The sequence below is a fragment of the Ranitomeya imitator genome, chromosome 1, assembly GCF_032444005.1.
Source record: "Ranitomeya imitator isolate aRanImi1 chromosome 1, aRanImi1.pri, whole genome shotgun sequence".
Lineage (NCBI taxonomy): Eukaryota > Metazoa > Chordata > Amphibia > Anura > Dendrobatidae > Ranitomeya > Ranitomeya imitator.
Window position 1 is genome coordinate 1,240,956,294 of NC_091282.1, and position 15,053 is coordinate 1,240,971,346.

Below are 15,053 nucleotides of genomic sequence, written 5' to 3' on the forward strand. Positions count from 1 at the left end.
CCTTTTGTTCTTCTTTAAGCAAAAGACTTTTGCTCTTCTCTGTGCATTTTTTGTATCTATGACACCAGACATTGTAAACTTAGCAATTTAGCTGATTAAACCAGAGCAGCGAATAAATTCAGGGTCACAAGCCCGTTGATGTCACGGATGATGTCAAATGTGAGAAAACAATTAACCTTAGCAAAATGCAGCTTGCCAAGCCAAAAAAAAGAAGACTAAGGTGGAATGAACAGAATATGGTGTTTTGAATGGATGTAGAAAATAGCGGTTGACTGTTGGATTCATAATTAGGACTGTCATAGACGTGGCCAACACTTACAAAACAAAAGCCAGAGTGGTGGGCTCTTACTTAAAGTTGTATCTGATAGCAAAGGATCCACCGCTAGCTCTCATTGCCTTGGGTGGGTTAGAAGATAGCCAAAATCAGGGGACGAATGAGAAATATTACGGCTTCCATTCATGTTCTTTTTCAACTTTTATTACCCTTTTTACTTTGAAGATTTATTATTTTACTTTAGCTGCATATGGATCCACAGACACATTCTTCCTTATTTTCTTTTTGACTTTGACAATTATTAACATAAAGGAAGTGAAGTAAGAAGAATAACTTTAAAAAAAATAAAAATGGTCTACTCTGTTGGGAGATGTCTAACTTTTATGTGTGTGTCCATATGTGGCCATCTTGTGTTTGCAATGTGAATATGGCTGTTGAGGGATTTTCTAGCAAGTTGAGATAATTTTCTGAATTTTGTATTGAGATAATTTTCTGAATTTTGTAGTGCTTGAAAATGGTGTCCTTAATTAAATTTCCAAGTAAAGGAGAGGAGGAGTGTGGTCGATCCCGGGCTTTGCAGCTGACAAAGGTTAATCCAGGCGGTAAGAATGAAAAACTTCCAATTTATTGCAATGCACTTTGGAGTAGACACTAGTGTTGAGCATTCCAATACCGCAAGTATCGGGTATCGGCCGATATTTGCGGTATCGGAATTCCGATACCGAGATCCGATATTTTTGTGATATCGGGTATCGGTATCGAATCAATAGGGATGTGGAAAATAAAGAATTAAAATAAAAAATATTGATATGCTCACCTCTCCGGCGGCCCCTGGACTTCACGCTGCTATCCGGGAGGCTTCTTTGTTTAAAAAGCGCGCCTTTCGGACCGGTGAATGACGTCCCGGCTTCGGATTGGTCGCGTGCCGCCCATGTGACCGGCACGCGACCAATCAGAGGCCGCGACGTCATTCGCAGTTCCTCAATTCCTAGAATTAGCAGTTTTGTGAATGAGAATGACGTCGCGGCTTCTGATTGGTCGCGTGCCAGTCACATGGGCGGCACGCGACCAATCAGAAGCCGGGACGTCATTCACAGGTCCGAAAGGCGCGCTTTTTAAACAAAGAAGCCTCCCGGTTAGCAGTGTGAAGTCCAGGGGCCGCCGGAGAGGTGAGCATATCAATATTTTTTATTTTAATTCTTTATTTTACACATCCCTATGGATCCCAGGGCCTGAAGGAGAGTTTCCTCTCCTTCAGACCCTGGGAACCATGAGAATACCTTCCGATACTTGATGTCCCATTGACTTGTATTGGTATCGGATATCGGTATCGGCGATATCCGATATTTTTCGGGTATCGGCCGATACTATCCGATACCGATACTTTCAAGTATCGGACGGTATCGCTCAACACTAGTAGACACTACTCCTTCCGTAGGCATAACCTATGGTAACCTAAGAGGCAGGAGTTGGCTCTACTTTGAATTGCGTTGCAATAAATTTTAAATTTTAACCCCTTCATGACCAACGCCATACTAGTACTGCGCAGGTCGCTTCTCTCCCTTTGATGTGGGCTCCGGTGGTGAGCCCACATCTTTCTGGCACATGTCAGCTGTTTTGAGCAGCTGACATGTGCCTGGAACAGCCGCGGGTGGAATCGCGATCCACCCGTGGCTATTAAACTGTTAAATGCTGCTGTCAAACTCTGACGGCGGCCTTTAATGTGCACTTCTGGCTACTGGGCCAAAAATCCACCCATCGTTGACCCCTGTCTTGTGATCGTGAATCAGCAATGGGTTGGCATGACAGCCAGAGGTCTCCTGGAGACCTCTATGGTTGTCACTGCCAGTTTGCTGTGAGCGCCACCTGGTTGTCGGCACTCATAGCAAGTGAGGTATTCTGCTACGTACAGGTGACCTGATCACCATGATCAGCCATGATCGTATTATACATTACTCTTTACATAGTTGTGTCACGCATAACCTGATCCATTGTGTGACCATTCCTCCAACTCGCGTTCCAACTTGCCATCCCCTTTTCTTTTTAGAAAACCTAACCTCAGTGTAATCTAAAATCAACTATCATCTACCTATCCCATCTCTACATTGCTGCCCAGGTGCCCCACCGCACTCCTGTATTCTTGTTCCGGTGGGGACAGCACATGACTGCTGCTATTGGTAGATGAATAGATGAGCGTCGGTAGGTGACTATTATTTTTCCAACTTTAAACCATTGTCGAAAACCCATTTAAGTTAAATGAGAACTGTGTATACCTTTATTTGGTAAGCTATCTTTAGTGGTAGGTGTCTAAGTCAGAATGTTGGCACGGGCATCCTGGTGTTAATTCATTAATGGTCACAACAACTTCATTGAATTGTTGGGTTGCCTTTGTGCACAAAAACCATATAGCAACCCAAGATGAAGCCTATGGAAACTTACTCCTGTGTTTAAGAACAATGTGAGTAATCACAGCCTCCATGTGATACTACAGACTATGCTGGCACATATCATTTAGGGGCAGTTTAATTGTCCACATGTGATTGTCTTCAATCCATCTCGAGCTTTTGCTAAGCCTCTTTAATCTTCTTAGGTTTGACTGCTCGGCTTTGATCTATTACTGATCCATCAAATGTTCTAGAAATCGATTGAACTTTCTGCTTTGTTCATTTGTCAACTTGCAAAAAAGAAAAAAGATGATGTAAATATAATGGCATGCAAACCTTGAAAATATTACATTATAGGAATCTAATAAACAGTGGCTAGGGTTTCTATATTGTACGGCAACGCTCATGGTAGAGAAAAATATGGTATCCTTATATCACATGAGTAATATAGTCATTAGTGCCAACAATAAGAGCGAAGATAGAATAAATTGTTTTGTTAATTTGGGATTATACCTTAACAACGTGTCATATCTGCAGGGAATAGGAGGCTTTATGAGCTAAGAGCATCCTCAATGTCCAAATTAAGGCAGCACTTCATTGTCCACGCACTTTATCATGAGGAATATGCAAGAAACTGATCAAAATCTGCAAGATACCTATGCTGGCCAAAACATATGCCATCATGTGTACATTGTTCTGACAAATGTGTACAATATGTCACAATCTACCATTGCGCCAAATGTTGACTTAGGATATAAACATCTTAATAAGGGACCCTATGATGAGAAAGTTCTAGCTTTAGTAGACAGTCTACTTATCTACAAGGGACCTCTACCGACCAATGCAAATGAAATGTCTAGCCAGGCAAAACTTTCCCAGGGAAACTTTGATGTTAGGCGACCACTTAGAGGGGTTGTCCCACAGACAAAGTTGATTTTAATTTAATCTTGGAATAAAAATAAGTTCCACAATTGGATGCATTAAAAAAAATGTCCCTGTGCTGAGATAATCGTATAAATGTGCCCCTGCTGTGTACTGTGTAATGGCCGTGTCTGACCGTACAGGAACATGGTCTGATCATACCACAGCTCCTGGGCAGGGGAGAATGTAAAAGAGTATTCAGACATTACAGCATAGGATCGCAGCTGATTTTATTTGTGAAGAAAAAGATTTCACTGCCCGTTTTTAAGCAATGGATTAAACTCAAATGAAGAATCAGCTGCAATCCCATGCGGTAATGGCTGCAGACTCTTTTCCATCCTCCCCTGCCCAGGAGATGTGGTATGATCTGACCAAGGTCCTGCACAGACATTACACAGTACACAGCAGGGGCACGTTTATAAGATTATCTCAGCACAGGAACATTTTTTTAAACATATACAAGTGTGGAAATTATTACTATTCAAGGATCTATTGATGAAAAAGTTGATTAAAATGTACTGTGTTCATGGGAAAACCACTTTAAGGACCTATTTGAAATTCCATTGATTTACAGAACATTTTCAAGACCTCACAACGCAAAGACAACATTATATTTCTAGTCTCAAAATATGACTTCATATCCTCAACCACTAGATGTTTACATTCCATTCTGTATAATTTGCTGCAGTAGTCTATTAAGAAGTTTAATGTCTAGCAGCAGAGTCCTGGTGTAAGATAATGGGAAGTAGTGTCTTCTCTTTAAAGTAGTAGGGTCTTCTCTTTAAAAATTGAGGGTGGGTGTTGGGTGTCGAGTTCCCCCCTCTGTACAGGGGGAATCTCGAGCCATCTCTGCTGCGGTCTCCCATTCTTCTTCAGCCGCAGTGGAGTCTGCTCAGTGGAGACGTCGGTCCCAGCGTCTTGCTCAGTCTCACTCTGTGCATAGGGTTACTGCTGCTTTTCCAGCTTCTGCCATTGAAGCCAGTGCTAGGCAGTGGCGAGCAGACGCTTTTGGGACTAAGTCCTGCTTTTTCCCTTCTGAGCATGCCCAGGGTGATATCTCCCATTGGAGATTGAGGGTCACATGCTCAGATGCTGCAGCGGTTCCCATTGGTCCTCCTGGAAGATCCTGAAGGTGCTAAACTTCTGTGGCAGCTTCCCATTGGTCTTCTCTTTAAAAATTGAGGGTGGGTGTTGGGTGTCGAGTTCCCGCCTCTGTACAGGGGGAATCTCGAGCCATCTCTGCTGCGGTCTCCCATTCTTCTTCAGCCGCAGTGGAGTCTGCTCAGCGGAGACGTCGGTCCCAGCGTCTTGCTCAGTCTCACTCTGTGCATATGGTTACTGCTGCTTTTCCAGCTTCTGCCATTGAAGCCAGTCCTAGGCAGCGGCGAGCAGACGCTTTTGGGACTAAGTCCTGCTTTTTCCCTTCTGAGCATGCCCAGGGTGATATCTCCCAGTGGAGATTGAGGGTCACATGCTCAGATGCTGCAGCGGTTCCCATTGGTCCTCCTGGAAGATCCTGAAGGTGCTAAACTTCTGTGGCAGCTTCCCATTGGTCCTTTATTGGAAGGTCCTGAATGTGCTGCAGCTATATAAGCTTTGCATGACCGCACGGCCATGCGCTAGTGTACATTTGTAAACGTTTGTGTGTTGTGAGTGAAAGTCGTTCTTTAAAATCCCCTCCCTATTGGATGACTGCTCGCGGAAGGTGGATGATTGCTATCTAGCGCCCGACTAAGTCACCAACACGTAACACACTATACAGCGTCTAATTGCTGTGACCACCAGTGCGGTGCCGTGCGCTTTCACAGCGCTTTCCTGACCCAAGCCTGGGTGGTTGGTGGTGTCCGCCAGTGCGGCACCGCATGCACTCTCGTGCATCTTTAATTATTATTTTGGTTACGCTGACACCCCATTAGTGGTGTCGAGCGCAAGTAGTCTAGACGGACTCAGATCCCAAGTCTTGGGACTGAGCTCGGTGACTCCTTGCTTGCGCTCTTGTGTGCGGTACCACGGCCCTGTGACTTAACAGGGTTCGCTTCCTTCACACAGGGTGAAGTTAACCCGTGTGTGTATTCACATTGTGCCACCATATAGTCCATCATTAGTTGGCAGCAGGTTCCATCTCTGCACGGTGGACCCCGGGCTGTGAACGCACCTTATTCTACCTTTCTTATTATTTGGTGCGTTCCGCTAGCCCTAACAGTGGGTCTTTTCCTCTCTGTGGGAAGTGGGAATAGGTATTTATTTCTCTATAAGAGAGCAGTCTTTCTATTTTTGTGGGAAATGGGGGTGGGTTTGGGCACTCTCCAGGAAGTAGGGGTGGGCCATTGTCTATCTACAGGAAGTGAAGGTGGGTCTTTGCTTCTCTACAGGAAGTGGGGTTGGGTCTTTGTCTCTCTGCAGGAAATGTGGCATTGTTCGTAACTCTATGGGAAGTAGGAGTGGGTCATTCTACAGGAAGTGGGGGTTGTCCTTATATCTCAACATGAAGCACAATGGTCTTTGTTTCTGAACAGGAATTGGGGTTAGGTCTTTGTCTCTCTACAGAAAATGTGGCATTGTTTGTAACTCTATCGGTCATTCTCCAGGAAGTGGAGGTTGTCCTTATAACTCAACATGAAGCACAATGGTCTTTGTTTCTCAACTGGAAGTGCAGTTAGGTCTTGACTAGTGTTGAGCGATACCGTCCGATACTTGAAAGTATCGGTATCGGATAGTATCGGCCGATACCCGAAAAATATCGGATATCGCCGATACCGATATCCGATACCAATACAAGTCAATGGGACATCAAGTATCGGAAGGTATTCTCATGGTTCCCAGGGTCTGAAGGAGAGGAAACTCTCCTTCAGGCCCTGGGATCCATAGGGATGTGTAAAATAAAGAATTAAAATAAAAAATATTGATATGCTCACCTCTCCGGCGGCCCCTGGACTTCACACTGCTAACCGGGAGGCTTCTTTGTTTAAAAAGCGCGCCTTTCGGACCTGTGAATGACGTCCCGGCTTCTGATTGGTCGCGTGCCGCCCATGTGACCGGCACGCGACCAATCAGAGGCTGCGACGTCATTCGCAGGTCCTCAATTCCTAGAATTAGCCGTTTTGTGAATGAGAATGACGTCGCGGCTTCTGATTGGCCGCGTGCCGGTCACATGGGCGGCACGCGGCCAATCAGAAGCCGCGACGTCATTCTCATTCACAAAACTGCTAATTCTAGGAATTGAGGACCTGCGAATGACGTCGCGGCCTCTGATTGGTCGCGTGCCGGTCACATGGGCGGCACGCGACCAATCAGAAGCCGGGACGTCATTCACCGGTCCGAAAGGCGCGCTTTTTAAACAAAGAAGCCTCCCGGATAGCAGCGTGAAGTCCAGGGGCCGCCGGAGAGGTGAGCATATCAATATTTTTTATTTTAATTCTTTATTTTCCACATCCCTATTGATTCGATACCGATACCCGATATCACAAAAATATCGGATCTCGGTATCGGAATTCCGATACCGCAAATATCGGCTGATACCCGATACTTGCGGTATCGGAATGCTCAACACTAGTCTTGACCACACTAAAAGTTGTAGGGGTAGGTCATCTCTCTACAGGAAATGTGATGCTCTCTCTTTTTCTACAGGAAGTGAGGCACTATTTGTCTCTCTACAATAGGAAGGGGAGAATCTTTGTCTTTCTACATAAACCAGGTGGAACTTTGTCTCTTTGTAGGAAGTGAGGTATGGCTCTCTACAGGATGTTGGAGCATCTCTTAACCCCTTCAAGTCGCGGCCCTTTTTCATTTTTGCGTTTTCGTTTTTCGCTCCCCTCCTTCCCTGAGCCATAACATTTTTATTTTTCCGTCAATATGGTCATGTGAGGGCTTATTTTTTGCGGGACAAGTTGTACTTTTGAAAGACACCATTGGTTTTACCATGTCTTTTACTAGAAAACGGGAAAAAAATTCCAAGTGCGGTGAAATTGCAAAAAAAGTGCAATCCCACACTTGTTTTTTGTTTGGCTTTTTTGCTAGGTTCACTAAATGCTAAAACTAACCTGCCATTATGATTATCTAGGTCATTACGAGTTCATAGACTCTTAACATGACTAGGTTATTTTTTATCTAAGTGGTGAAAAAAAATTCCAAACTTTGCTAAAAAAAAAAAAAAAAAAAAGACCCGTAGCGTCTCCATTTTTCGTGATCTGGGGTCGGGTGAGGGCTTATTTTTTGCGTGCCGAGCTGATGTTTTTAATGATACCATTTTTGTGCAGATACGTTTTTTTGCTCGCCCGTTATTGCATTTTAATGCAATGTCGCGGCGACCAAAAAATGTAATTCTGGCGTTTCGGATTTTTTTCTCGCTACGCCGTTTAGCGATCAGGTTAATGCTTTTTTTAATTGATAGATCGGGCGATTCTGAACACGGCGATAGCAAATACGTGTAGGTTTGGTTTTTTTTTAATTGTTTTATTTAGGATGGGGCGAAAGGGGGGTGATTTAAACTTTTATATTTTTTTCATATTTTTAAAAACATTTTTTTTTACTTGTGCCATGCTTCAATAGCCTCCATGGGAGGCTAGAAGCTGGCATAGCCTGATCGGCTCTGCTACATAGCTGCGATCATCAGATCGCTGCTATGTAGCAGAAATGCAGGTGTGCTGTGAGCGCCGACCACAGGGGGGCGCTCACAGCAGACCTGCATCAGTAACCATAGAGGTCTCAAGGACCTATATGGTTACCTTCCTGATGCATCGCCGACCCCCGATCATGTGACGGGGGTCGGCGATGACGTCATATCCGGCCGCCCGGCCGGATGCGGTAGTTAAATGCCGCTGTCTGTGTTTGACAGCGGCATTTAACAGGTTAATAGCGGCGGGTGAATAGCGATTTCACCCGCCGCTATTGCGCGCACATGTCAGCTGTACAAAACAGCTGACATGTTGCGACTTTGATGTGGGCTCACCGCCGGAGCCCACATCAAAGGGGGAGACACGATATGAGCAGTACATGTACTGCTCATGTCATGAATTAATGCATTTGTACTTAGTAGGGTGATCTTTGTCTTTCTACAGGAAGTAGGGGTTGTCTCTATATCTCTATTGGTAGTAGGATGATTTTTGGCTCTTTACAGGAAATAGGAATGGATATCTGGCGCTCAACCGGAAGTGGGGTAGGGTCTTTCTACGGAAAGTAACATAGTAACATAGTAACATAGTTAGTAAGGCCGAAAAAAGACATTTGTCCATCCAGTTCAGCCTATATTCCATCATAATAAATCCCCAGATTTACGTATTTGAGACTTTTACTTTCTATAGGAAGTTGATACAAGTATTTTTCTCTCTATAATAAGTAGGGGAAAGTCATTGTCTCTTTGTTCCATCTCTCCGGTCTGTCAAACTGTTTACAGAAATTATAGAGGCCAATGTCCAGCCCCACCATATGCCCATTCATTTCTTGTATGTCAGTAAACGTTCTTACAATGGTCAATGTTGGAGGTCCCAAGTGGGAGTTTTTTATTCTATGACATCCATTTGAACAATTAGGGCATATGCAGAGGGGATAACCTTTCAGATATTTACATTACAAAATTTTAAAAAATTGCAAATGACAAAATCTTTTTCTTACAGAACACTAGAATTTTTTACATATTTAAACAATTACCGTAAATAATAATTTATCATGTTTTTTCATTCAATATAATATCTCATGCAAAAAATGTGTAAAAAAAAGTCTGGAGCTCCAAAGGCATAAACCCAGAGTTGTTCATCCTCCAGAGGTTTGCTTCACTACACTTCATACGAGTTTCCCGTTACACATTTGATATCATTGTACCAATCTGCTTACAGTAAGTCTAGCAATGGAAAAGAAATGCTTTACTGTCCTAAATGTATGTACAGTATGATTTCCCAATGGCATATCTTCACCATTTTCCAATTTGAAACATTTGTCATTGTTCTTCGAAGTTGTTAAAATGGCAAAGAAATACTATTAGTGTCTATTACTCTAAAATGTGAGCGAATTAACTTCTTTGTTAGTGATTTCTCATAGATTAATGTCAATGAATATGCCAACTTATTTGTATCCAGCTAATAATACAAGGCATATGTCTCAGGGTTGTGCCAATGGAATGTCTTCATCGCTGCTTGACAACAGTGTGGCAGATAAGAAGCTTCGCTGGAGCCAAGGGTTTCAATCTAACCAGCATGACGTAGATACGTTCTCCTTATGCTCTTGGATTTCACAGTTTGGCTTTACCAAAGCCCTGTAGGTTGATCGGAGAAAGCTAAAATTATAATTTCTATAATTCTACTTGCAAAAACTTTTTTTAAGGACAACCCGCCATATTAAATAATGGCAGTTGGCCAAATTCTTTCTAATTAGAATCCTAAAAAAAGTCACAAAATTTGAAAAGCAATAATTTAATTCAACCCATACCTGTTTCTCTTGAGTCGTTTCATCTGAAATACAGAATAATTATTGGAACATACACATTTTGAATGCTTCACTATCAGGGAGCTCTTGGTTGGGCGACGGTGCTGGTTCTTCTTAGGTGTATCCAGCTGGTATAGAGTGAAAATTTATACCCCATCATAATGAGAACTTATTTTTTATCCGCCTCCTACGGGATGGAGCTATTAATGAACTGTTAAACTTGACTTTAAGAAATCAGCTAAACAAGAGGCAGCCATCGGTAGACAGCTGTTTTGTCACTTACTGAGGTGAATGGCTCAAGATAACCAGAAGTGAAAAACAAAAAATTTATTTTGTGATACTCTGTTGGGAGATGTTTATTTGTAGATATGTGTCCACTTTTGGTTCTGATGATTGTTACAGACCGTTGTGAGTTTTTCTTAGCATGTGCATGTGATGTATTGACTTTTTTAGGGGACACATTGTTGTATTTAAAAGGATTCCCGGTTTCAGAAGACCCTTGTTTCCAGGGACAATTTGTTTAAAAAAAACAACAACTGGACTTTATTTACCCTTCCCGACTTCAGCATTGAGTTTCCGCCACTGACACATTTTCTATTATTGTCTGCGGTGCTGAGATCACATCAACCTCACTGCAGCCGATCAGTGAGCTCCGTGGCTGGTGCTGTCCTTACGGCCAGTGTCGCTCGTAAAAAAGCTGTAGTGACAATGATGTCAAAATGCAGACAACAAAAGACATCGGGGAATAGGTGGAGACTCAGTCATGGACCCGGGAGGGCTTGTGTTTTCAAAATCCATGTTCGTGGTTTGCCCCCCTGACAAAGCGGCATGTGAAACGCACCTTGCAGTACTGGACAGTAAAGTCTTCTTTTGGTCCATTGGTTACTGATGCTTTAATACTGCGGCACATTGCTAGGAACTCTTTTTGAAGGGTCATATTCTAGTTCAAGTTTTTTTATTATACTTATGTCATTTAGTCTCTTAATCATGTTTTGATTTCCGATATTATACTTCGATTTATCATATTATGTGTGTGCGCTGCACCCTTAGCTCTTTATTGTCATAGTATATATTTTATTGATTATATTGAGCCATTGTGTGATTTGCCACTGACCACACAGCCCCCTTCTTCTGTTTCTTTTTAGGGTGTTTGTAACCTTTTTCTTTAAGCAGTTGTGTATATATGCATTTGCAATTAATAACAATTTGCCGCATTTAATAAATAATAAATGGATTTTCTTTTATGTTGGTTTCAGGTGTTCTTTAGAGGTATTATTTGTGTTTTTCAAAACAGACTGCACCTGGGGACACAACTTTCTTTCAAAAAGAAAATTATTTTAATTAAGTTTGCTATGAGACGGATGGACAAGTGTATGACTTCACTCTTACCATATATGATAACACTGACTAAATAGTAAATCTGTTTTTATTTTCCCACTCTATCTATTGGGATTTGTATTCATCAGTATGCCTGTATATATACCGTATATACGTGCTGGGTATGTAGCACTTAAACAATGATGACATCTACAAGGGAAACACAACAGACATTGTTCATAGAGATGTCTGTAACCTGATCCTGCAGTGATGTGTTGCTGAAATCAATAGGCTAAAGCTGCCTGGAAGAGGCACAACTGCATTGATTGTGTAGTGGCCATGAATGGTAGTGCAAGTTCTCTCTTGTACAACAAAGGGCTTGTAGTCCCATTCTCAGCCACTGCACAATGCATGGTCGGTGTGCCACAACCAGAGTTGAGCAAATTTTGCAAAATTCTGTTCCGATTATGATCGGCGGCGAATATTGTATTTGCAATATTCGCCCAACACAGCCGAACGTCATTGGAGTCAATGGGAGTGGAAATGACCGAATATGTTCAGAATCGATCGTCAAACATAAATTGGGCACGAATAAGGTACAAATATGGCACAAATATTGCAAATTCAGAATCGGCTACCGATTCCGAACATATTCGCTCAACTCTAGCCACAAACCCTTCAATCAATTGATACTTGGTGTTCTGGGAGGCAAATATCATGAATATAATATTATCACAAGGAGAAGAAATTGGCAAAAGTGACTTATTCCTTTCATATAATAAAGATCTTATTTGAATATTTATACCAAACCTTGACACTAATATTTTTGTACTTTCTTTTTTTTATATATTTGCTGTTCATCACCTGTCACCTTGTAAAGGTAAGTCAGATATTTTCTTTCTTCTTCTAACACTTCCAATGTTTGGTTCTGGAAGAATTCGTTCGGAAATTGATTTCTTCTCTAATAGTTTTATGAACAGTAAGAAGAGAACATTGTAATTGATCAATATGAATAATTTTTGCTAATTTCTACAACTACTGTAATAATGTTATGAGTTTGAAAACATTTTAGTTCTTTTACTTTTCTTTCTTTTTATGCCTATGGTTATAAAGCAAGACGGTAACATGGTTAGTATTTCTATCTAAGCAGCTCCAAGGTCTAGAGATGGGTCCTTTGTAATATTTTTCTTTGAACTTCATATTCAGATGACTATGAAGTTGATTTGTATTCTTGTCTTTTGGTTCTCTTTATCAGATTATGAAAGGTTCTGGTGGTTTACAAAGCTAAGGTCTTGTCTGGTCAACCACCTACCCTTAACCCAATGGACCCCATACAGTCAGTGGTCAGTTTGGCATGATGTCTATGTCTGAGATGAAAAAAAGAAATATGACCAAGTTAGGGATAGGAGATGAAGTGATGAGCTATATGTCTAAATGCAGGTCTGGAGTGTAGTGTCTCAAATATACAGTCTAGTATACTTAATATATTTATATAGGTTAATAGGACTTAATTCTCCATACAAAATGCCAAAGACAAGGTAGCCATAGAACTGAAACCCTAGGGTTTCAACTTAGTCTTACCATTATCAAAGCCATATAAAGGAATAATCATTTCCACCTATGTCTATGAAAGTTCTTAAGTCAGCTGAGAATCTTTCCAAGGTGGCACTCAAGTGTCCGATTGTCATAGTCTTAACATGTATGCCTTTGAGGCTTTCAAGTTTGGGTCAGGAGACGTGCAGCAGGTCTACAAATGATAGTCCATGCTCAGAACGTGACACACAGATGTGTGAATTCGGCATTAGACTTCAATGTATCCAATTCACTTCAGTAGAATATGTGGCTGAAAAAAATGAGAAGAAAAATTGCCAATCTCATCAAGGATGGAAAATGGTGAATGAGGTCACCACATTCAGAAGCCAGAAGATAGGAGCACGCAGATAGTCATCTAAAAATGCAGAAATCCTCTTGACTTATATATGCTTTATTATTCCCCCCCCCAAAAAAAAAAGTTCTTCTGGGACCTGAGTTCCTTTTGGTTAGATGTTAAAGGGGACTTTGTATCCAGAATTTGTATTGTTTTATTAGAACGTTTATATGATAAACGATCAGCCAAGATCTATATAGGTCAAGAGGATTTCTGCCTTTTTGGATAACTGCACCAGAAGTTCTGGCTGAACCAGAAGTTCTCTTTTAAGAAAAGGTGGGCATTGAATTAAGGCCATATGTACAGTGGTCCTCAAATTGGTGACCTTAGTACCTACAAATTCCTTCACACAGAGACAATAATTAACAAAATCTTCGTTTTCCTGGATTTTTCCTTGGATATCATCATCAGCGCAGTTAACCCACTTCCTTCCATTCCTGTTTATCATTCTTCGTGAGCTTGCAGCTAGAGATGGGCAGACACCTGGATCTTTGGGAACGGTCCGGTGGGTTCAGCCGAACAATTGCAAAAAGTTCAGGTGCCAAAACAGTACCCAGACCCAAACATCATTCACTTGAATGGGGGGCCTGAACATCCAGTGTTTGCCACGCTGTCATGATCATGACAGTGCGACAAACACGGGTGATCGAGCAGCTGAACCCGAACTGTAACATGAACATCATGGTAAAGTTCGTGTTCGGTGTCCGTGTCCGAACAGTAGGCGTTCGTAGTGGACACCAAACTTTACTGTTCAGGTTCTCCCATCTCTGCTTGCAGCAGCTGACATTTTCAAGCTTTCATAGTGGTTGTGTTTCACACAACCCTATAAAGTGAGCACATTCTTGAACCTTATTTTTCTCCATGATAGGATAAGACTTTATATAGTTTTGCCAGCCTTTTTACACTTCTTGCTGAACTGTCGCTAGATAGCTGCAGACCAAACCATAGAAGTCAACTAATATTGTCTTTGCTGAAGAGATCCAATACCATTTCTTGCATTAACCGATGGTCTGTGGCAATTTTTATAGTGGGGAGAGATGAGTAAACCATGGTCAGGCACCTCTCTCCAATGACAGAAGGATCTTCTTGTTGATCCTCTTCTTAATCCTCTAATATCTACTTTAGGAGAATAATTGGGAGGTGCTCTTACACATTAGATGGGTGGCCTATCTTTGCTAAAAGAAGAGAATTTTGTCATAATTGATCCAAAGTGAGTGGTCAACATTAGTTACGCAAATACAGTTGTGCTCAAAAGTTGACATACCCCGGCAGAATTTTTCTTTCATGGCTTTTTTTTTTTGTAACACCAAAACTGTATCTCCACTCATGGTGAGTGGTTGGGTGAAACCATTTATTGTCACTCTACTGAGTTTTCTCTTTTTAAAGCATAATCATGAAAACTTTGACCAGAGCATCGTTGAGAACAGCAGAAGATGGCGACTAGTAGGTATTTTACTACGATCAGGGAACAGACATTAGTGATACCACTCCAGCGGTGAAGTGGAAAAAAAATAAAAAAAATGAAGTGATGTTTTAAATACTATCAGCTCGTACCTTTCTCTTGTCTATCTCAGTTTGGTCTGCTTATCTTACCAGTATGTCTCAGCATCAACCATTGTTACTAAAGAGTGCATCACTGATACAAACATGACAATTTCCTGTGAAAAATTGCAAAAAATCCCTAATTTATCCTCCAATTTAGGGTCATTCAGATGTCAGTTTCATGACTAGCACTTGTACCTATGGTGGTCTATGGACTGGTTCTCATGTCTGATTTTTTTTTCCGAGTGGTCCACAAAAAAGCACACCAATG